Source organism: Manis pentadactyla, chromosome 12 (assembly GCF_030020395.1).
Source record: "Manis pentadactyla isolate mManPen7 chromosome 12, mManPen7.hap1, whole genome shotgun sequence".
NCBI lineage: Eukaryota > Metazoa > Chordata > Mammalia > Pholidota > Manidae > Manis > Manis pentadactyla.
In genome coordinates this window covers 39,720,341-39,743,555 of record NC_080030.1, presented here as the reverse complement: position 1 = coordinate 39,743,555, position 23,215 = coordinate 39,720,341, and the positions used below count along the sequence as shown (strand labels likewise).

At 41.3% G+C, this 23,215-nt stretch overlaps 1 protein-coding gene across 3 annotated transcripts in view; it reads left to right on the top strand.

Moving 5' to 3' along the window:
• The window catches only part of TIAM2 (TIAM Rac1 associated GEF 2), a 217,273-nt gene that overhangs the window by 60,883 nt on the left and 133,175 nt on the right, over positions 1-23,215 (top strand). The window contains exons 2-3 of one of the 3 annotated variants that reach the window (XM_057489076.1): positions 11,040-11,109; positions 11,362-11,491. The exons of 1 other annotated variant lie outside the window; for it this stretch is intronic. The gene's annotated coding sequence lies outside the window, so the exon portion shown is untranslated. Of the gene's footprint in view, positions 1-10,997; positions 11,110-11,361; positions 11,492-23,215 lie in introns of those variants that run through there. One more of the 3 variants, XM_036886727.2, reaches the window with a different exon arrangement.

Here is a 23,215-nt window from a genome sequence, read left to right as displayed (position 1 = left end):
CATGTTTTTCAAATTATTATCAGTAAGCCTTTTCCTTATATGTTCATTAAGGTCTTTCTAAGGGACTAAGAGACTATTAGTTCCTAAACTGTGATGGATGGACTTTCTGTCTTGAGAATGAATCCCAGTGCTATTTAAAATAGTAATAGAATCTCAGAGAGTTGTTAGGAGAGCTAGTGATGGGGCCACCAATGATCGTCTCATGACCAGGGCCTGGGGGGTTAGAGGACGGAGGTGGGGTAACTGATACAATGGCAAGAGATGGATTGGGCCCCAGAGCAGCTCTGGATGAGGATTTGGGGAGCAGGTGTGCCTCTGGACAATGATGGGTAGTGCAGGGAAGGATGTGGTGGGATGGTGACCCCGGTCCCTCCAGTGACTCTCTGTTCTTACTGTGGGAAAGGAATAGTGTGAGCTGGGAAAGGGAGACCAAGCTGGATTAAATATTCATGTTTGATAAAGTTTAGAAGTCCTCTGGCTAATTAGTATGGAAAATGTTTAAAAACATGCTTAATGCCATTGGAGTATTTTTAACAAAGGCAAGTTCTGTTATAACAGAAAGATTAAAGAGAAGCTAAAATAACACATTGGCCTTTTTTGCACCATTATTTTGGAAGTTTAAAAAATCCAACAACTGTTGAAGAAAACCTTTACCTTTGTCTTTTTATTTTGGTTTTCTTGGGGGTTGAAGATACTATGACTCCACCTCTTCTTTCCTTGCCTAAAGTCACGTGGGGATCCCTAGGACTTTGAGTAAGTGAGAATAAGACTTGACAAAGGGATTCGTATAAAATAATGGTGGAGAGAATGTGTGCAGTATTGTTAGTGGGACAGGAGCGGGGCGACCCCTCGGGCAGGAGGAGGGTGGTGGTCAGCTGGGGGCCAACCTGCAATGCAGGGTAGAGCCTGAAAGTTTTTAATACGAATTGGGCTGGACTCTCAGACATGGTGGGTGGGTTACCAGTAAGAGGCCTAAGAGGTGGGAAAGGGATGGAGCTTTCTTTCTGGGCCTGGAAATTTTGGTTCTAGGGAAGTTATGTTCCTAGACTCTGTCCCTGTAAATGTGTTCTATGGGCTAAAAATCAATACATGTCTATGTTACTATCCTCTCCCCACCTCCTTCCCACTTTCAGCTGTTTTCTAATTGAGGTTTCAGTTATTCATCCTCATGAAATGATAGGTCGGTCGTAAGATACCTATGGGAAATCAGTTTCTAATTCCATGCTGAAGTCATTAGAATTAAAGGCCTGAAATACTTTCAATCTAAAAGAATTCTGGGACTATAGTTGTTTAGGGACAGACAAATAGTTTAGCTGTAGTAACTGTGATTTGATAACTAACTGCTAATTGGTGGGATGCTCTGATTTTGTCCTTGGTCAACGGGAAGATTGATGCCCGCATGAAGAACAAAATCTGGAAAACGTAACATAGCAACACTGTCAGCCACATCCAGCAATTGAGGACTTGAAATTTACAGCCTTTCCCCGAAATTCCTTTTATACTGCATAGACAGACTTCATGTTTAATAAAGCAGCCGTAATTTATGCTAATTTCTCAACAACTCCCATAGCTTGTTGTACATTGGGCCCAGAGGACAGGAGCCTGTTTATTCTGCAAACTCCTAAAGCATGCTAAGTGCCTTTCTTAGCGACAGCTAATTTCTTTTTAAAGAACAGCAGTCCTATAGGCTTAGCCTTGCGCTAAACTCAGGAACAGATTTAACAATAACCTGCCTGTTCAGAAAGCTCCCTTGCTTGTCGAAGGAGACTTCGGTGCTCTCTACTGAATTGAATTACTCTTGATTTTAGAATACTGTGAAAAGTTTTAGACTATTGCTATAGATACCGACATATGACCATCTCCAAGTCTGATTGTGTAGGTTTCTCAATTTACATTTTCCTTTGAACTGCAATTAACCCATCTACTCAGTTCCTAGAGAAATATTAAAAAAAACTTGTTTTATAGTTTGTTAGTAACGAACGTTTAGGCCTGGTCTTGGTGTGACTGAGTCATCTTGCTAACCTTGCGCTTGTTAAAAATAATTCAGAGTTTTTATTTGTGTTGCTCACTCTGGAAGAAAGCCTGCATTTCTTTCTGCAGGCTGGAAACCAGGACAAGAAGGGAGAACTAACATTTATTACTTCACATTTATTAACGTGGAAGAGGCCCTATGTCAGTTAAGTTTTAAAGAACTTTCTCACTTTGTTTTCACAGAAGTCCCAGGAGGTGGGCGTAATCATTTCCATTTTGTACAGAGGGAATTTGACAGATGGCCTAACGTCAGGGATGACCAAGGGGCAGTGTCTGGGGTTTTCCCCTAACTCCTCACCACGTGCTTTGCTGTTCTTATGAACGGGCTCTTTTTTTTATTTTGCAAACACACTTTGGGATTTCTTAGTTCATTTTCATCATTACGAACTGCCTTATAGTTAATGCCCATTCAGTTTTGGATGGCGATGGGCCAGTGCTGGCGGCAGGGGCTTACTGGTTGCTGGCTTGTGACTTTTGCTTTTCTAGGTTATCTTCTAATGACAAAAGCTCAGGTGACAGCTTGGACTTGAGGACTGTCCCGTCATGGGGCGTCCTGATATGCTTCCCTCTCTGTGTTCGCTCCACCCTGTGCTCCTTCACACTCACTACTTCTCTGTGTCTGTGTGGGACTCAGGATTCGAGGTCTCTCTGCCCTGCATATGTGCTGCCTGCTGTATGAGAATGCAGGGCCTGCCTGGTCCTCATGTCCAGGTCCTCAAGGCTGGGCCCAGCAGTAAGCCCGGTGTCCTGACGTCCTTGTCTGAACTCCTCCAGGGCTGCTTCCCAGCTCAGTGGTGCTCCCGTGGGTGTCGTCCCTGAGCCATCTTTCTTTTTTTTTTTTTTGTAGATAATTATTTTTTTATTGAAGGGTAGTTGACACAGTATTACATTACATTAGTTTCAGGTGTACAACATAGTGATTCAACATTTATATACATGACAATTCTGGGTACCGGCTATCACCATACCAAGCTGTTACAATATCTTGACTATATTCATTACATCCCGGTTACTTATTATTTTACCATTGGAAGTGTATACTTTTTTTTTTTTTTTTGTGAGGGCATCTCTCATATTTATTGATCAAATGGTTGTTAACAACAATAAAATTCTGTATAGGGGAGTCAATGCTCAATGCACAATCATTAATCCACCCCAAGCCTAATTTTCATCAGTCTCCAATCTTCTGAGGCATAACAAACAAGTTCTTACATGGAGAACAAATTCTTACATAGTGAATAAGTTCTTACATGGTGAACAGTACAAGGGCAGCCATCACAGAAACCTTCGGTTTTGCTCATGCATTATGAACTATAAACAGTTCAAATATGAATACTCATTTGATTTTTATGCTTGATTTATATGTGGATACCACATTTCTCTCTTTATTATTATTGTTTTTAATAAAATGCTGAAGTGGTAGTTAGATACAAGATAAAGGTAGAAAACATAGTTTAGTGTTGTAAGAGAGCAAATGTAGATGATCAGGTGTGTGCCTGTAGACTATGTGTTAATCCAAGCTAGACAAGGGCAATAAAACATCCACGTATGCAGAAGATTTCTCTCAGAACAGGGGGGTGAGGTACTAAGCCTCACCTCTGTTGATCCCCAATTTCTCACCTGATGACCCCCCTGCGACTGTGCCTGTCTTAGGTTGTTCCTCCCTTGAGGAATCTTACCCGTCTCTGGCTAACCAGTCATCTTCTGGGGCCATACAGGGAAATGTAAAGTTGGTAAGTAAGAGAGAAGCCTTATTGTTTGACATGGTTAGCTTTTTATTTCTTTGCATATTTATGCCCTGTGGCTTCTATGCCCAGCATTTGTCTTGAGGTATCTTTACCACTTGGAAGAATTATGATACTCGGTAAATTTGATATGAGGCACGAATTCTATTTAAGGGTTGTAATTAGGAAGGAAGAAGAAAAGCTATAGAAGTAGCAGGCGGAAGAAAACATGGGAAGATTGATTATTTCTTTGACATATCTTCTTGTAGAGTAACTTCAGCATGGATAGGTTTTAAACTACTAATTAAATTGTGCACACACATTAACATAATAGGAGTATAGTTACATAACCAAAGCATACCTGTAATTACCAGCCATCTCCAGTGAAACCAAGAAAACCAGTTAGGCACCTTAGGCATTTGTGAAAACTTATCTATGATATGGTGGATATTGTCCAACTGAACTTGAACAGTCTGAGAGAAACCTGGGCCATCTTTCTTGCAAGAATAAGTCTTAACATATTCCACTTAAATCCAGGGATTCTTGAATCACCTGCTACTGTAAATGTAGAAATGACTAGCACCACCATTTGCTCGCTCCCTCCTTCCTTCCTTCCTTCCTTCCTTCCTTCCTTCCTTCCTTCCTTCCTTCCTTCCTTCCTTCCTTCCTTCCTTCCTTCCTTCCTTCCTTCCTTCCTTCCTTCCTTCCTTCCTTCCTTCCTCCCTCCCTCCCTCCCTCCCTCCCTCCCTCCCTCCCTCCCTCCCTTATAGTCATTCAATAATTATTTTCTACAAGGCATTGTGAAAGGGATCGGTGATTACACTGTCTTTATAATTCCTCTGAAGCCCTCTCCCCCAACACATTTCTTTTCCTTAATGTGCCATTTTTCAGCAGTTATGTCTAGCCTTGGAGTGAGGTGAAGTTATCCTTTTGGAAATGCATCTGGTGCAGTCAGCTGAGCTCTGTGGCAGAGGTAGGAGTCCCTTGATTGATTATTTCCTGGGAAAAACTCACCCAGCCCAGGCAAGCAGGTATATGCCTTATCTGTAACTTTGCCTTATCAGACTTATCTGTAGCTTTAGGTTCCCTGAGAGCCATTCATTCCACAGGTATTTCTTGAGGGCTGTTTAATATGTGATTCCCTGTAGATGGCTCAGAATCTGTAACAGATTTGAACACATATTCTGATACAAAAGTGGTTGATGAATTAGTTTTTTATTTGCATTGTCAGATGCTTACCCTTTCAAGTGATGTGCGCACATTTATTTCCTGTTTCGGGTCAGCAGATTCTTTTTTCCTCCCTTTCACTGAAGGACCATTTGAATCCTTGTTGTAGGGTAGCATCTACTTGTGTCTTGTTCTGTCACTCACACCATCTTTTATCAGCTGTTGCGTTGTGCTAATTTAATAGTTATTCAGTGGTCCCTCTCCAGTTTCATGTACTTCTTTCATTCCTGTGCTGCTTCAGTTGCTGGAAAGAAATACATTGCTCAATCTAAGAATAGAATAAAAGAAATGATAATGTTGTACAAATGCAAGCTGTTCTTGTAATGAGTAAGTGGATATAATGTCCACCTGTAGTTCCTTTAGCTGTTAAAGTGGGGTGTTTTGCCTTATAAAGGTTATGAAGATTGGGCCCTATTCTGCTGAAAGCTTGTGTTGGTGAAACTAAATAGGTGGGACAATATAATGGATAGAGAGGGATCAAAAAGGCAACCGTACTGGGCAACCGTACAGTCGTCTTTTGTCAAAGGCAACATCTGATTCCATTAGTTCTTCGTGCAAGAACAGTGGCTTAGTATCAGCGTGAGAGGCTGATGAAATGGTGATTTGATGAAGGCTTACAGCTCGTCATGATGCAGTTTTAACTAATCCTTGGAACAAGTCACAGACTGGTTTGTTAGCTGAGAGGCCCTGCTACTTTGTAGACACCCCACCGCCAGCATCCCATTATGTTTGCTTATGAGTTTTATTTTTCCTGTCTTCTCTCTCCTCTTCTGTCTTTGGACAGATGCTATGTATGATGATGGGATGGTTCTGAGTGTTGACAGGGCTAGAGAAATAGTAGATGTGGGCTGGACAAGCAACAAAAAAGAGGAAAGCAGGTGTTTCCTGCCGTGATCATCTAGGTGGACTCCTGGCATACTTTCAAGTTTCTTACATACGAGGTGATTGCCTGACTCTTCTCTATTTTCTGTAGGTCTAGCACTGTGTTGAATGTGGGGTGCAAGCTGCCCTTAATGCTGAGTGTGTGTATTTGGTGTGTGGATGCTATGACTTTGGAGGTGATAATTATTTTATTGCCATTCTCTAATGAACAAAGTCACTCTAATGAACACAGTTCTGTCAGAGCAACTGGACGAAGGTCATCCCTCCATCTGGGAGCCAAAAATTCAGTGATGGCTTTGAGACACCAATGCTGAATCCCTTTCTTTTGTCTTGGTGAGCAATGGGATAGGGTTCTTAGTAGTGTCTTCAGCTGGGTAGATACAGTGGTAGATAGAGCGATCAAGGAAACCAGACAGGCTGCCTAAAGGCCTCTGGTCAGGTGCCCCAAAACCAGATGTAAATCCACAGCTGTTCCTAGTGTGGTCGTGGAAAGCCTGCAGTGTCGTGTCGGCTGTGCTCTTACAGGTTGAAGCCGATTCAAAGTGGGAAGCATCGGCTGGCCCACCCTCCTCCGTAGGAGTTCAAACAACATGCAGACAGGTTTTGCCACATTCCTAGGATCCTGATGGAGAAAGATCCATTTTGCTCTACCTGGGACACTGAATATAGGTGATTTTTGTGATATGGGCGTTATTATTACTGTATTTGGGTCTTACCTGAAGAAGGGTCTCAGAGCCACTCCTACATGCTTCCCAGGTCTCACCCCTTTAGCCCGTGTCTCCACCCTGCACTGTGATTGACAGCTTACCTGTTTACTGACTGACATTTAGCATAGTGTCATGAATATAATAGATGTTTAACTGATACTCCTTGAATGGAATTTAATTAGCTTAATAAATGCTCTGCACATTAGGCTCCCAGGCTGTAGTGTGCCTGCTTCTCCACCCTTGACTTTTGTCTCTGGACATGTGGACTCTGTGGAAATCCTAGGGAAGACTTAGTCTAAACAGAAGCCAGCCTAGGGAATACAGTGGTCCAAGTGGATATGTCCTATTCTGTTTCCAGCTGTTCATTGATTCCTTTTTTTGGTGTTTCACATGAGCTGTTTTATCAATAACAAGGGCCTTGTTGTACCTCAGTCCATAGTAAGCAATACACACTGTGCTCCACGTGTATAGAAGTCTGCCATTTGGGGAGGATGAGCTGCAACTTACTCTTCTCATTGTAATTAGTCATCCCTTTGTCATGAATCATGGATTCTGTAACAATCTGAGGTCTGCCTGGCAACTGTACAGTTGTCTTTTGTTAAGGGTGTCATCTGATTCCAGGAACAGTGGCTTAGTGTCAGCATGAGAGGCTGGTGAAATAGTGATGTGATGAAGGCACACAGCTCATCATGATGCAGTTTTAACTAATCCTTAGAATAAGTCACAGACTGGCTTGTTCATTATTTCTTTACATACTTGAGAGACTGAGATAATAACTAATCCACCTGTGGAGGGAGATTCTGGAGTGGGGGCTCGGTCAGATGGCCCAGACCTGGGTCTTACAAGGGGTTAATGAGGAAGGGAGTTGCCCCTCCAGCTCCTGGAAAACTTCCCACTGTACTGTTTTACTACAAACATTGAGCAGTATCTGAACTGATACACTGCCTAGCTGATAGCAAGGCTCAAGTAAACCCAGGAACTTTATTCAGAGAGATGGTGATTACAAAAGGGATTTAATTAGAAGAAAGTGTGAATATTAGAAATTTCTCAATGAGAACAGCATTCCTTTTACCTAGTTGGGGTAGGGGGAACATATTTGAAGAGGACAATTAAGTAGAGAAACTTTAGCTTTCTCTTCCCCAGCGATTTCTCACTGTGCGTTGCTGATAATTGTGTGGAGCGCTGAAGGCTCTCACTCTGCAGGGAAAGTTTGATGAACACTGGGCTCTGTGAACTTAGTCCAGGGCTTGACAATGGGCTTCCAGACTGATGAATGTTGTAGCCGATCTGAAGGTGTGGCCTGCCTTTATCTTTAACTGTGATGTCACTGCGGTCTAATTGCATTCAGCATTTAGGGAAGACTCTTTAGCGTTGCTAAATCAAACAGCTTTTCATCACAAAACCCAAGGGAGAAAAATGTAAGAGATACTTGTGTTAAATTAAAATGATGTCATGGTGGCAAGCAGGTGCCTCAGGGACTCCAAAACTGACTGGTCTTCTTTCTGAAAAAGAGTGCGAGTGAGATCTGTTGGTTGATGACTCTGCCCGCACACCTACGTGCTGTTAGAAATATAAGCACACTCTTTGTATAATTAAATACATAGACTCACTGGACTTACAGAGCAGTTCACCAAACACTGCCTCAAATCTCATAAACTTAAATCCACAAAGGGCTCTGTTGGTTCTTTCTGGAGTCACAGGATTTTATAGTTCCTTTGTTAACTCACCTTAAGACATGGCATTAACTGGGGGTAACCCCTGGGTACACTGGGAGAATAGTCACTTGGTGAAGACGGTTTGTAATCCCCCCAACTAGATGAAAGCTAATTGCTCACACGGTCCTGGGATGCACAGGGGAAGTGGACGGGTCATGAGGAGGACACTGGGGTCCAAGGAAGAGCCCTTGAGGGACTGCTCGCTTGTCACAAAGTGACAAAACCACTGCTGTCTGTTCTGGGAACAGAGCTGATATTGGGCAATCTGAGTTCTAGTTCTAGTTCTCTCGCTATGTGACAGTTCCAATCTATTTCTATGCCTCTCTTTACCTGCAGAATGAACAGCGTTGAGATCAAGGCACTCTCAACTTAAGCATTCTGTAATCTTGCCTAAAATAATTTCAGTCCCAAATGATTAGTGGCTATATTAATCAGGATTCTCCAGAGAAACAGAACCAATAGGAACCTACCTATCTATCCATCTACCAAGAGATTTTAAGGAATTGTTTTGTGTGGCTATGGGGGCCAGCAAATCTGAAATCCACATGGCAGGCCAACGGACCAAAAATTCTGGCAAAAGCTGGTGGTGCTGTCCTGAGTTTGAATTTTGCATGGCAGGAGGCTAGAAACTCAGGCAGAGTTTCTATGTTGCAGTTTCAGGGGCAGAATTCCTTCTGCAGGAAATCTGTCTTTGCTCTTAAGGCTGTCATCTGATTGGATGAGGCCCATACACATGGAGGGTAATCTGCTTTACTCCAAGTCTTGATTTAAAGGTCAATCACATCTTCATATATTTCGGAAGGGGAGCAGTGGTGGGTGGTTGCCGAGCTCAGAGAAGGCTTCGTGGGAGAGGAGATACTTAAGGTCTTGAAAGGTGATGAGGAGTTTCCCAGGGAGACGTTCCCACCAGGGAACTATGTACAAAGGCATGGAGAATAAAAAACTGACACTCATGAAATGGCAAGGTATTCAGAATGAATGGATGGAAAGCTTCTGTCCATAGGTGCCTGTTATGTGTATATATATATATCTGTTATTAAAACTGGAAAATTAAAATGTGGCACATTTTATAGTTTCTTGGTAAATAACCATCTATCAGGCCATCAGTAAGAATGACAATTCATGGTTTTTAAAAAATTGTCAGTATAATGTATTTAGATAGAGTCTACTTAAGCTTGTTCAATTTTTCATTCTTGACAGTTAAAAAAATATATATATATATTTGCCCATACTGGATAATTAAAAAGTGAATTAAGAAATTTATGTCTATATAGGATTTAGCATATAAAGGCAGGCATTCTTGACCAAATTTCAGGGTTCTGAAAGTTTTCTCTGAATCAGTTATGTCACATTGGGCAAATCAGTTTACATCTTTTTGCTTTAAATTCTTACCTGTGAAGAGACAGAGTAGGGGCTGGTTTTTATAGGCTCTTCTGTGATCCTATAAATGAAAATTGTTATCCCTATTGTGCCTAGTTATATAGGTGTATTTCTCTAGCATCAGTCATTGTGATAATCACACCTTTCCCAATAGTGTCTATTTGTGGTGAGAATACTTTATTGCTGCTTTGATTGAGCATTTCACGTTTCATCCACTTTATGGAGTATTTGATGTGTATTATCCCATTAAATACTTAGAATAGCCCTGCAAAGTAGATAATAGCATTTCCATTTTATAGATGAAGAAACCAGAGGTTCAGACTATTTAAATAACCAGACTGAGCTCGCTCAGGTGGTAGTGGGGAAGCTGGGGGTTGAACCCCAGTCTTTTGGGGTTCTGTGTTCTTTATCAAGGACTGTAATCCACAGTACACAATTATTACCATAAGCTAGTATCTTGTGTACCTAACAGAGGTAAAATGCCTTATATGTATTTTAATATATCACAGGGCAGGAGTTTTAATATGTCCCTGGGCAGCGTATCAAGCATAGGAACAAGGGATTATCCTCCCTTGAGGATATCCTCCCGAGAGGACCCAGAAACTACCTGCTTCATAAGTAATCGCTGATCCTTTGACTCAACCCACTTGCTTTTGGTGTCTACCGGGCACCCGTGGTGACTCTCCTTGGCATGCCACTTCCGATTAGGGTCTCAGCTGGCCCCTCTACTTGGGGGATCAGTTCCCTGCCTCCGAAATAGCTTTCAGTTTTCAGCCTAGGTGCCATCAGAGAGCCACGTCCTGATCTTCCAGTCTAAATCAGCCGCTTGTCACTCAACGATCTCCTGTTTTAGGTCTCTGCATTCCACGCATCACTCTAGGATATTTTTCCAATTTATTTATTTACCTATTTGCTTTGACGGAAACTCAGTGAGAGCAGAGACCTTCTCTCTTACTCGCTACTCCACCCCAGCTCTGGATAGTCGTGTGGTCACAGTAGGCTCTGTCTGTCTGTCTGTCTAATCCTCTATCTGTCCCTCTCCCTCTTCCTTTTTCCCTCCTTTTTTCCTTCCTCCCGCCCTCCCTCCTTCCCTCCGTGTAGGTATCTATAAAATGGCTTTGCCGTATGAAGTTATAGGCTGAAGCAGTAAATATGTTTCTCAGTTTAGGATGTGGGAAGACCCTCAGATTTCCTTGAATCCCTTAACCTTGATTTTTCTTTCAGTTGCTCCCCTTTTGTATCAAGTCCAAGATACAGCAGAGTGCTGAGAAATTGAGCTTTAATGACTTAATTCTGATTTTGAAAAAATTATTTCTTACCACCCCTGTGTCTTTGTTTTTCTCTTGCCGGGGCTCTGTGATTGAATTATAAAGACACCTCTTCTGCGGTTCATTCTGGATGAATGAATGATTTCCTGAAGTGCCATCCACACTTCCCCTAGGGGTAAGTTTGGGGCACTTGTCCATCTCAAGTGTTAATGTATGTCAGTCTGTACCTCATGTTTCCCATGTTGCTCTGTTAACTGCTCTCTGAGGACCTGGGTGGGAAAAGCCAAGGTGACCTGTCAGGTACTGATAACTGAGGTTCCTGCAGGCAGTGGGGAGTCAAATCTGAGTGGCTTATTACAAACATGCTTTAATTTGATGTGTTGGACAATCCTCTTTATGTGGAAAACCATTTGCCCATCTTCTCTAGGAACTTGGGTGGAGAAGTTGCAGTCTGGAAAGCATTCATTTCCACCTGTTTACATGGCAGATACTGATAGAGCGCACACCTGAACTCCAAACCAAATAGGACCTCCTGTTGAAGAACACACCCAGAGTGGGTAAGTTCTAGCTGACTGTACGACAGGCAAGCTCAGAAGACTTGGGCATTAAGAAACCACCGAGGAGAGGGAAGGTTCCAACTACGTTAAGGCTGTTTTAGACAGACTGGGGGCCTTTTACTTGTAGATGTATTAAAGTCACAGGTTAAGTACTAAAGCAGGAGAGCGGAGCAGTCCCAAAGCAGTGTTTGGAAGGGTTGTAAGTAATTCCCTGGGCCAGTTTGTGTTTCTGCAGCTCCTGCTTGAGTTGCTGAAATGCACAGACACAAGCCTCTGCTTTCCCAGCAGCCACCTGCCCCGTCTTTCCAGCTGAGATGGGCCCTTTGCATCTCAGCTCAAGGTGCTGCCTCTGAGAGACCCTCTCCGACCACCCAGGCTGAAGTTTTGGCCACCCTGTCACCTGCCACCACATCACCCTATTTTGATTCTCTCTAGAGTACTGGTCTGACAGTTCCCTCCCTTGTGTATGTATTGATCAGCTTGTCATCCAGCTCTGCTGTCACTGGTAGTTCCATGGGGACATGACACCTGTCTGTCTTGGCCGTCACATAACTGCATAGACCAGGAGAGTGTCTGGTGCATGGTGGATATTTTTTGATGGTCTATATAATGAGTTCAACAGTTAAACAAAGCTCACTGTGTAAGTTGCTCAGTGTCGTATGGTGAGAAATTTGCACTAGAGGAGATTTGGAAGATTCCATTTTGTCTGTTTCGTAGTTGTTTCTAAATGTGAACTGTTCCCTTGTAGAATTATCAAGTTTAATGTGATCTTCCTTGTAAAAAGTGAAGTTTCCTAACAAATATAGTACATAACAAAGTTAGAAGTTATGATAATAATTGATAATATTTGCATTGACTGACCTTTGTATCATCTACATTAGAATATTCAAAAGGAATATCTAATTAGCCTTGGAGAGGTATTTCATTTATGCTTAAAGAAGTTCAGAAACTGTGACTGAAATACACCTTTTGGAAACCCTACAGTCTAGATTTTTTGGAGTCAGACTGCCTGTTCTTTGATTCTTGTCTCTGGCATTTCCTGGTTCACTGATCCTGGGCAGATCGTTTAACCTTTGGTGCCTCAGCTTCTTCTTCTGTGAAATGGGCATATGAAATAAAAGCCTTTTCCTTATAGAGGGATTATGAGTAATCATAATAGCACATATATGCTCATATGTGTGCTATAGAAATTTCTGCTATTTTCTTTCATACATGCTTGGCTTTTTATATATTAAATACATCAAGTAGGTTTAAATAACTATGTATTTGGGTACTGTTCATAAAGTGGCAACATAATTTAAGGATTTGTTTTTGCATTGTGTGGATGAAAACAGCAGTCCATGCCTGAGGTCACTGGAAAGAATAAACTCACTTATAATCATTCATAATTTTCATAAGTTACAGTAATGATAAAACATTGTTGATATGTCACATCCCATATGTGTAGCGATACTGTGGTCTCTTTGGTGTCAGTCTGAGTTTTTGAGTTGTACTTGTTTTGTGGCCTTTGGCAAATTACTGACTTTGCTTAGCCTCTGTTTCTTCATTTGCAAAATAGTGATGATAATATGAATAGGATTGCAATAAGAATTAAAGATGAAAATACACGTAACACTCCTGGCACATGGCTTCAGAATCCTTAGTTTCTGTCTTTTCCTTCCAGACCTTCGAGTTAAGAATATTAATATCCAGAGGAAAGTGGCCATGGCTAGGAGTGTTTGGAATAGTGTCCTATTTATAATGATGAAGGGAGCCGAATATTTAGCATAGAAAGAAGTAAGCTTAGGGGGGAGCCTAGTGCCTGCCCTGAAGTATTGGGGAGTATGTCCCCTATCAGGGGAACAGGGGCAATGAGGCACCTTGCTCGGAGGCCCCTTTGGGTTCCATGTTAGGAAGGGTTGTGTTAGGAGCTTTGGGAAAAGGGGGCTGGTTGAGGGGTGAGCCTGTGCAGCAATGAGCATCACAGGGCGGGTGTGGCGTCCGCAGGCCGGTTGGCTGCAGATCAGGAGTTCCTTCAAAAGGATTCCTCCACTCATCAGGAAGGCGGATGCCATGGCAGGTGTAGTCTTAACAATGCCTCTTCTGTATGAAGGGCGTTGTGTCCAAAATCATGCCTGCCTAGCTGGCTGTGTAGAGATTTATGTCTCTAGAAACCAGGGGTTTAAGCCTTCTGAAGTCAGGGAGTTAGGACTGCTGATTGTTTTCTTTTAAAATAGGATTTAAAATTAGCCTGTTTGTGTTTTATCATTTGCACCAGAGGTCTCAAACTGGTGGGCTTCTGGCTGGTTCTAGGCTGTGGATAAGCTCTGTTGGGCCTGCAAAATGTATCCCCGACAAGTGTTTTAAGGATATTTAAATTAGTTTCCTACCTTTAAAAACTGCAAATTTTACATAAAAGCCACATGTTCAGTTTCTTGAAAATGCAGTCCAGAGGGCAACACAGGGCTCTGCCTTCCCAGCAGCACTGCATAGCTGAAGCCAGGGGCTCCTGGCCCTTTGGAGCCGGTCCTGCAGAACCAGTTTGCTACAGTCCCCACCACTTCATGCAGCCTCCCCAACATGGGGTGTCAACGACCATTTTTCATTTACTCAAGTTGTTTTTCCTTATAGCAGAATTAGGAGAAAACTGGAAAAGTTTGATCTACTTCTTACTGGGAGTGCAGACACTAAAGATATTTCTATAAAGTTTCATATTTCAAGAAAATAGAGCATTTTTGTGTGTGTGTTGAGGTACCCTTGCACAAAGTTTGATTTGCAAAGTTTCTGCTTCTGAAGAATACAGCAGTCAGACCTGCTTCGTTCATACACCTTAAACAACCCTGGAGGTGTGTGTGATTCCTAATCAGTGCAGTAAACACTTTCCTGCTGTTCAGACACAACCCTTTTGCTTTTATTTGAGACTGTTTCCTGTTTTCCAGCAGCAAGCACCCCTGCCTTCCTTCAGATCCATTGTTTGTTCTCCTGGTTCAGTGAAATGGGAAGAGTGTGTGGACTCTGGAACTAGGTACCACTCTGCCTTCTCCAGGGGACCCCCAGGCTCCCTAGACTTTATGGCACCAAATGAGGGCTGGTAACCTCATGTTCTCTGAGCATGGTTCCCCCCAGAACTGTGCTCTTTGCCCACCAAGGTACAGATTGAAGTCTTAGGACTGTCTTCTATGTGCATTTGAATTTTAGCAAAACACATAGTCTGGTGTTGTTTGTTTATTCTGTCTTACAAGGGTGGTCTGGAATGAAGATAAACTAGAAGGGAGGGAGAAATGAGGGAAGAAACACGAAAACTGACTTCTGTTGTTTGTAAGGTGGTTGGGAAGAAGTGAGAGGTAGGTGGTGTGCGTTGATAACGATGGAAAGACTAGACTTAATTAGCGGAATTTTTCAGATAATTGATTGAAAGTCCCTGGAAGGAGTTCTCATCTATCAATTAGTTATTTAAGATGGAATGTGCTCCCTAAAAGAGCTGTGGGCTTTCCATCACTCAGTGTATTAGGGAGAAGAGAGCGGCCCATCTGTCAGGATACTGTATGAGGTTCTCAAAAACAGAAGCAAGATTGGGTGAGATAGATGACCTCTATGGCCTCTTCCAAAACTCAGATTCAATTATTCTCTGCATTAAATGGATTAGGGACCTTCCAGCTTAAATAGTTTCACTTCAGTCCACAGGAAGAAAATATAGTGGCTGGTGAGAGAGGCTGAATATGACACGTTTAAATTACATTGAGTTCTGGGCAATTGAGTTCTGGGCAAATTACTGGTACTTTTTAAAATGTTCCAATATAACCCATCGAAAATGTTGTAAACAGATGTGTCTAGTGGCAAATCTTTATAAGCCAGGATTTTAGAAGCACATTTCCTAAATTATTTTTTTTCTACTGACAAATTTCATTTTGCTTTGGCTAAAACTTGTTTTATAGTTTTATTTGTGGTAGCATGATTTTTAAGACAGATTTATATCACTTATATAAAAATATTACCTGTTACTTACTATAAAGCATTCTATTTCATATTTTAGGATTTTATCCATTGTCAGTGATTCTTAATTGCCAAAGTGCATTAACACTTTGGATATGAAGATCTACAGAAAAAAGTCCCTTTAAAGGAAAACTTTTATTAACAATTTGTATTAAATCTTAATTTTTATGTCATGTAATTCTTGCAAAAGTAACTAACTGGTCATTTGGTTAAATTATTGGAGCTTACTTGTTACGGAATGTAAGGTACCACTTAGACTTTATGCCTTAAAGTCTCTCATTTTCATGATAATTAACTTCCATTAATAATTTAATTCCATTGAAATTTTTTTTCATGTTCGATGCCTTTGACTCAATGAAAAAAATGTGTGCCAGGAACATTTAAAAATATTAGATTTAATAGTAAACACTTCACCCTGTTTTGTAGAGTTTCCATTCTCAGGCAGGCCTTGTGTTGAATACTCTACACGTATTATTTAATCCTTACAACATCGCACTGAGGCAGGTGATATCATCCCCATTTTACAGATTAAGAAACTGAGAACTTACATGGCATGTCCACTGTCACCTAGCAGGGTCTGTAGTCAGGATAGAGGGACTCTAACACTTGGGTCCTGAGCTGTTCGGCTGGCCCCCTGGGAACAATGACAGAGCAATAAATGGACTGCCTATGTCAGCTGTACGTTTGTGTGGGTTTTCAGTGTCACACATGGGAGGTCAAACCTTCAAATCACGGCAGTCTTAGGTATGAAGGCCAGCCATGCATGCTTTCACTATATTCTTGGGCTAATTTGGAAGCAACTGGTTTTAGAAACAGATTTGCTAGATTTGTGCCTTTTGATGAAATGGGGAGAAAATGGAGCTCCCCCAGTAATATTTCTATGGATTTTAGGATTTTCACACGACTATTTCACATGCTTCATTTTCTTCCAGGGTTGCTTTAATCTAGGACATTTTTACAAAGGCATTACTCAAGTTCTGTGCTTTTTTAATGCTCATGATTTAACATACTGCCTTTTCCATCAGAAGTAGCAGACTGAATCTCTCTTCAAGCGTGTGAGAGTATTGTGGAGTCTTTTGCTCATCTGTGAAATTTCATCAAAGGTGGATGTTTATGTTTGTGAGAGATTACTTCATCTTATGGAATCCTGTCTGGAATCCTACATTTTAACCTTTATTTGTTCTTTTTTTTTTTTGTCCATGCAAGAGACTTTATTATCTGAAAGAGAGAGTGGCTGCCCCAGAGGGGGGTGGAGGAGAGAGAGAGAGGGGGGTTGGGGAGAGAGAAGAGGTGGGTGGGGGAGAGAGAGAGAGAGGGAGGGAGAGAGGGAGAAAGACAGGGAGAGAGAGACAGGGAGAGAGAGCAGGGAGAGCAGGGGGACAGAGAGACAGAGACAGAGAGAGGGCAGCCCCTTTATTTACTCTTATTACTATTTTATATGAATTTTGTAAAAGATGAAGCCCTTACAATTGACTGAAAATTATCAATAAAGAATGATGCTTGGAGGGATATTCTTTGTGTACCATTGTATGTTTGCCCTCAAAAGTGAAGATTATAGAATGAGTTGAGTTCCTTGAGTTTTAAGCAGATAGATTATTTCTGTCATATTAATTTGAAGATCATATTTTTAGTGTCAGTTTTTCTTATAGCTAAGTTAATCCTTATTTATTTATAAAATTTTTTATTAAGGTATGATTGATATACACTCTTACGAAGGTTTCACATGAAAAAACACTGTGGTTACTACATTCACCCTTATTATCAAGTCCCCACCCATACCCCATGCAGTCACTGTCCATCAGTGTAGTAAGATGCCACAGATCCACTATGTCCCTTCTCTGTGCTACACTGTTCTCCCCGTGATCCCCCACACCATGTGTACTAAACATAATACCCCTCAACCCCCTTCTCCCTCCCTCCCCACCTGCCCTCCCACACCCCTCCCCTTTGGTAACCACTAGTTCATTCTTGGAGTCTCTTGAGTCTGCTGCTATTTTGTTCTTTCAGTTTTGCTTCATTATTATACTCCACAAATGAGGGAAATCATTTGGCATTTGTCTTTCTCTGCCTGACTTATTTCACTAAGCGTAATAACCTCTAGCTCCATCCATGTTGTTGCAAATGGTAGGATTTGTTTCTTTCTTATGGCTGAATAGTATTCCATTGTGATATGTACCACATCTTCTTTATCCTTATTTATTTTTTGATAGGCATTATCATGATCAAACCCATTTTATAATGAGGGTAATAGATTACCAATGAAATATGAACGGTTTTACTGGTGTACAATTGATATATAAAATTGTAAGATATTTCAAGTGTGCATCATGGAGATTTATGGATGTATGTAGAGATGGAGTCCCCCATCTAGATAATTAACCCATCTGTCACCTCACATATTTACCTATTGTTTTGGGAGAACATTTAAATTCTACTCTCTCAGCAAATGTCAATTATACAGTACAGTGTTATCAACTATAGTCATCATGTTTTCATTAGATCATCAGACCTTTTAATCTTATAACTGAAAGTCTGTGCCCTTTAACCAAAGTCTCCCTATTTTTCCTACCTCTGCACCCCCTGGCAACCACTTTTCTGTTCTCTGTTGCTATCAGTTTGACTCTGTGTGTGTACATGTTATTTGACCCCAACCTTTTATTAAGAAAATTTGTAAAAAAAAAAGAAAAGTTGCAAGAATTATACAGTGAATAATAAACCCATGGCTTGATTTCTGTAATTGTTAACATTTTGCTATATTTGCTTTTACATGTGCATTTTGCATTGTTATGTTTGAGGACAGAAGACTTCTTAAGTAGTAATTTATGTAAGTCTCAGAGATCTTTGCCAGGGAATTTAATTTTAGATGCCTGTTAATACATATGTCCTGTTATATTATTACCTCAAAATGAAGCATCAGGAAATTAAAGTCTAGTTTTATGATTTGGAAATATGCTGGGTTTTGTAATTTTAGGATGGAGTACTAAATTGAGAGAATTTTAGTGTAGTTGGGCAAAGTCTTAAGAACTTGAAAAAAATCTTACATAGTTTGAAACCCCAAGTGACTTTATAAATTGATAAAACTAAAGTTATTTGGGTGACTTCAGTGATAAAAAATAAAACCAGACAATGCAAATCCATTGGAAGTATCCGAGGAATGTTGGAGATAGTTCAATTTTATAGGCAGTTCTGGCATAGAGAATTCTACATATGAATGTATCAAAAGGGAGGAGGGGCAGAAGATGGCGGCGTGAGTAGAGCAGCAGAAATCTCCTCCCAAAACCACATATATCTATGAAAATATAACAAAGACAACCCTTCCTAGAATAAAGACCAGAGGACACAGGACAATATCCAGACCACATCCGCACCTGAGAGAACCCAGCGCCTCGCGAAGGGGGTAAGATACAAGCCCCGGCCCCGCGGGAGCCGAGCGCCCCTCCCCCCAGCTCCCGGCGGGAGAAGAGCAGGCAGAGCGGGAGGGAGACGGAGCCCAGGGCTGCCGAACACCCAGCCCCAGCCATCCGGGCCAGAGTGCAGGGCCCTGGATACTAGGAAAACAGGGCAGCAAGAACAGTGAGCCGGCACTGGAGGCTGGGCGACAGAGGGCATAAGAAAAGCACGCGACCACTTTTTTTTTTTTTTTGCTTTTTTGCTGTTTTGTTTTGGCGAGTGCTTTTTGGAAGTCTTAAAGGGATAGGGACCCCAATACTAGGGAAACAGGGCAGCAAGACTGGTGAGCAGAGGCCTGAGGCTGGCACCGGAGAATAAATAAAAACGAGCGACCACCATTTTTTTTTAATTAAAAAAAATTTTTTTTTTTTTTTTAATTAAAAAAATTTTTTTTTCTTTTTTTTTTGGTGGTCGTTGTTTTGTTTTGGCGGGTGCTTTTTGGAAGTCTTAAAGGGGCAGTGCGGGACACATAATCCAGAGGAAGGGAATCCGGGATCTCTGGGCACCCTAACCCCTGGGCTGCAGGGAGCAGGGAGGCCCCTTACGGAGATAAATAGCCTCCCAGCAGCTCCTGCTCCAACGCGACTCCACCATTTTGGAGTAGCTGCCCGAGCCAGGCCACGCCCACAGCAACAGCGGAGATTAACTCCATAGCAGCCGGGCAGGAAGCAGAAACCCTGTCTGCGCGCAGCTGCGCAGCACAAGCCACTAGAGGCCGCTGTTCTCCCAGGAGAGGAGGGCCACAAACCAACAAGAAAGGAAGTCCTTCCAGCTGTCACTCGTCCCAGCTCTGCAAACTATTTCTATCACCATGAAAAGGCAAAGCTACAGGCAGACAAAGATCACAGAGACAACACCAGAGAAGGAGACAGACCTAACCAGTCTTCCTGAAAAAGAATTCAAAATAAGAATCATAAACATGCTGACAGAGATGCAGAGAAATACGCAAGAGAAATGGGATGAAGTCCGGAGGGAGATCACAGATGCCAGAAAGGAGATCGCAGAAATGAAACAAACTCTCGAAGGGTTTATAAGCAGAATGGATAGAATGCAAGAGGCCATTGATGGAATTGAAATCAGAGAACAGGAACGCATAGAAGCTGACATAGAGAGAGACAAAAGGATCTCCAGGAATGAAACAATATTAAGAGAACTGTGTGACCAATCTAAAAGGAACAATATCCGTATTATAGGGGTCCCAGAAGAAGAAGAGAGAGGAAAAGAGATGGAAAGTATCTTAGAAGAAATAATTGCTGAAAACTTCCCCAAACTGGGGGAGGAAATAATCGAACAGACCACGGAAATACACAGAACCCCCAACAGAAAGGATCCAAGAAGGACAACACCAAGACACATAATAATTAAAATGGCAAAGATCAAGGACAAGGAAAGAGTGTTAAAGGCAGCTAGAGAGAAAAAGGTCACCTATAAAGGGAAACCCATCAGGCTAACGTCAGATTTCTCAACAGAAACCCTACAGGCCAGAAGAGAATGGCATGATATATTTAATACAATGAAACAGAAGGGCCTTGAACCAAGGATACTGTATCCAGCACGACTATCATTCAAATATGACGGTGGGATTAAACAATTCCCAGACAAACAAAAGCTGAGGGAATTTGCTTTCCACAAACCACCTCTACAGAACATCTTACAGGGACTGCTCTAGATGGGAGCACTCCTAGAAGGAGCACAGCACAAAACACCCAACATAAGAAAAATCGAGGAGGAGGAACAAGAAGGGAGAGAAGAAAAGAATCTCCAGACAGTGTATATAACAGCTCAATAAGCGAGCTAAGTTAGGCAGTAAGATACTAAAGAGGCTAACCTTGAACCTTTGGTAACCACGAATTTAAAGCCTGCAATGGCAATCAGTACATATCTTTCAATAGTCACCCTAAATGTTAATGGGTTGAATGCACCAATCAAAAGACACAGAGTAACAGAATGGATAAAAAAGCAAGACCCATCTATATGCTGCTTACAAGAAACTCACCTCAAACCCAAAGACATGTACAGACTAAAAGTCAAGGGATGGAAAAACATATTTCAAGCAAACAACAGTGAGAAGAAAGCAGGGGTTGCAGTACTAATATCAGACAAAATAGACTTCAAAACAAAGAAAGTAACAAGAGATAAAGAAGGACACTACATAATGATAAAGGGCTCAGTCAAACAAGAGGATATAACCATTCTAAATATATATGCACCCAACACAGGAGCACCAGCATATGTGAAACAAATACTAACAGAACTAAAGGGGGATATAGACTGCAATGCATTCATTCTAGGAGACTTCAACACACCACTCACCCCAAAGGATAGATCCACTGGGCAGAAAATAAGTAAGGACACGGAAGCACTGAACAACACAGTAGAGCAGATGGACCTAATAGACATCTATAGAACTCTACATCCAAAAGCAACAGGATATACATTCTTCTCAAGTGCACATGGAACATTCTCCAGATTAGACCACATACTAGGCCACAAAAAGAGCCTCAGAAAATTCCAAAAGATTGAAATCCTGTCAACCAACTTTTCAGACCATAAAGGCATAAAACTAGAAATAAACTGTACAAAGAAAGCAAAGAGGCTCACAAACACATGGAGGCTTAACAACACGCTCCTAAATAATCAATGGATCAATGACCAAATCAAAATGGAGATCCAGCAATATATGGAAACAAATGACAACAACAACACTAAGCCCCAACTTCTGTGGGACACAGCAAAAGCAGTCTTAAGAGGAAAGTATATAGCAATCCAAGCATATTTAAAAAAGGAAGAGCAATCCCAAATGAATGGTCTAATGTCACAATTATCGAAATTGGAAAAAGAAGAACAGATGAGGCCTAAGGTCAGCAGAAGGAGGGACATAATAAAGATCAGAGAAGAAATAAATAAAATTGAGAAGAATAAAACAATAGCAAAAATCAATGAAACCAAGAGCTGGTTCTTCGAGAAAATAAACAAAATAGATAAGCCTCTAGCCAGACTTACTAAGAAGAAAAGAGAGTCAACACAAATCAACAGTATCAGAAACGAGAAAGGAAAAATCACAACGGACCCCACGGAAATGCAAAGAATTATTAGAGAATACTATGAAAACCTATATGCTAACAAGCTGGGAAACCTAGGAGAAATGGACAACTTCCTAGAAAAATTCAACCTTCCAAGATTGACCCAGGAAGAAACAGAAAATCTAAACAGACCAATCACCAGCAACGAAATTGAAGCGGTAATCAAAAAACTACCAAAGAACAAAACCCCCGGGCCAGATGGATTTACCTCGGAATTTTATCAGACATACAGGGAAGACATAATACCCATTCTCCTTAAAGTTTTCCAAAAAATAGAGGAGGAGGGTATACTCCCAAACTCATTCTATGAAGCTAACATCACCCTAATACCAAAACTTGGCAAAGATCCCACCAAAAAAGAAAACTACAGACCAATATCCCTGATGAACGTAGATGCAAAAATACTCAACAAAATATTAGCAAACCGAATTCAAAAATACATCAAAAGGATCATACACCATGACCAAGTGGGATTCATCCCAGGGATGCAAGGATGGTACAACATTCGAAAGTCCATCAACATCATCCACCACATCAACAAAAAGAAAGACAAAAACCACATGATCATCTCCATAGATGCTGACAAAGCATTTGACAAAGTTCAACATCCATTCATGATAAAAACTCTCAGCAAAATGGGAATAGAGGGCAAGTACCGCAACATAATAAAGGCCATCTATGATAAACCCACAGCCAACATTATATTGAACAGCGAGAAGCTGAAAGCATTTCTGCTGAGATCGGGAACTAGACAGGGATGCCCACTCTCTCCACTGTTATTTAACATAGTACTGGAGGTCCTGGCCACGGCAATCAGACAAAACAAAGGAATACAAGGAATCCAGATTGGTAAAGAAGAAGTTAAACTGTCACTATTTGCAGATGACATGATACTGTACATAAAAAACCCTAAAGACTCCACCCCAAAACTACTACAACTGATATCGGAATACAGCAAAGTTGCAGGATACAAAATCAACACACAGAAATCTGTGGCTTTCCTATATACTAACAATGAACCAACAGAAAGAGAAATCAGGAAAACAACTGCATTCACAATTGCATCAAAAAAGATAAAATACCTAGGAATAAACCTAACCAAAGAAGTAAAAGACTTATACTCTGAAAACTACAAGTCACTCTTAAGAGAAATTAAAGGGGACACTAACAGATGGAAACTCATCCCATGCTTGTGGCTAGGAAGAATTAATATCATCAA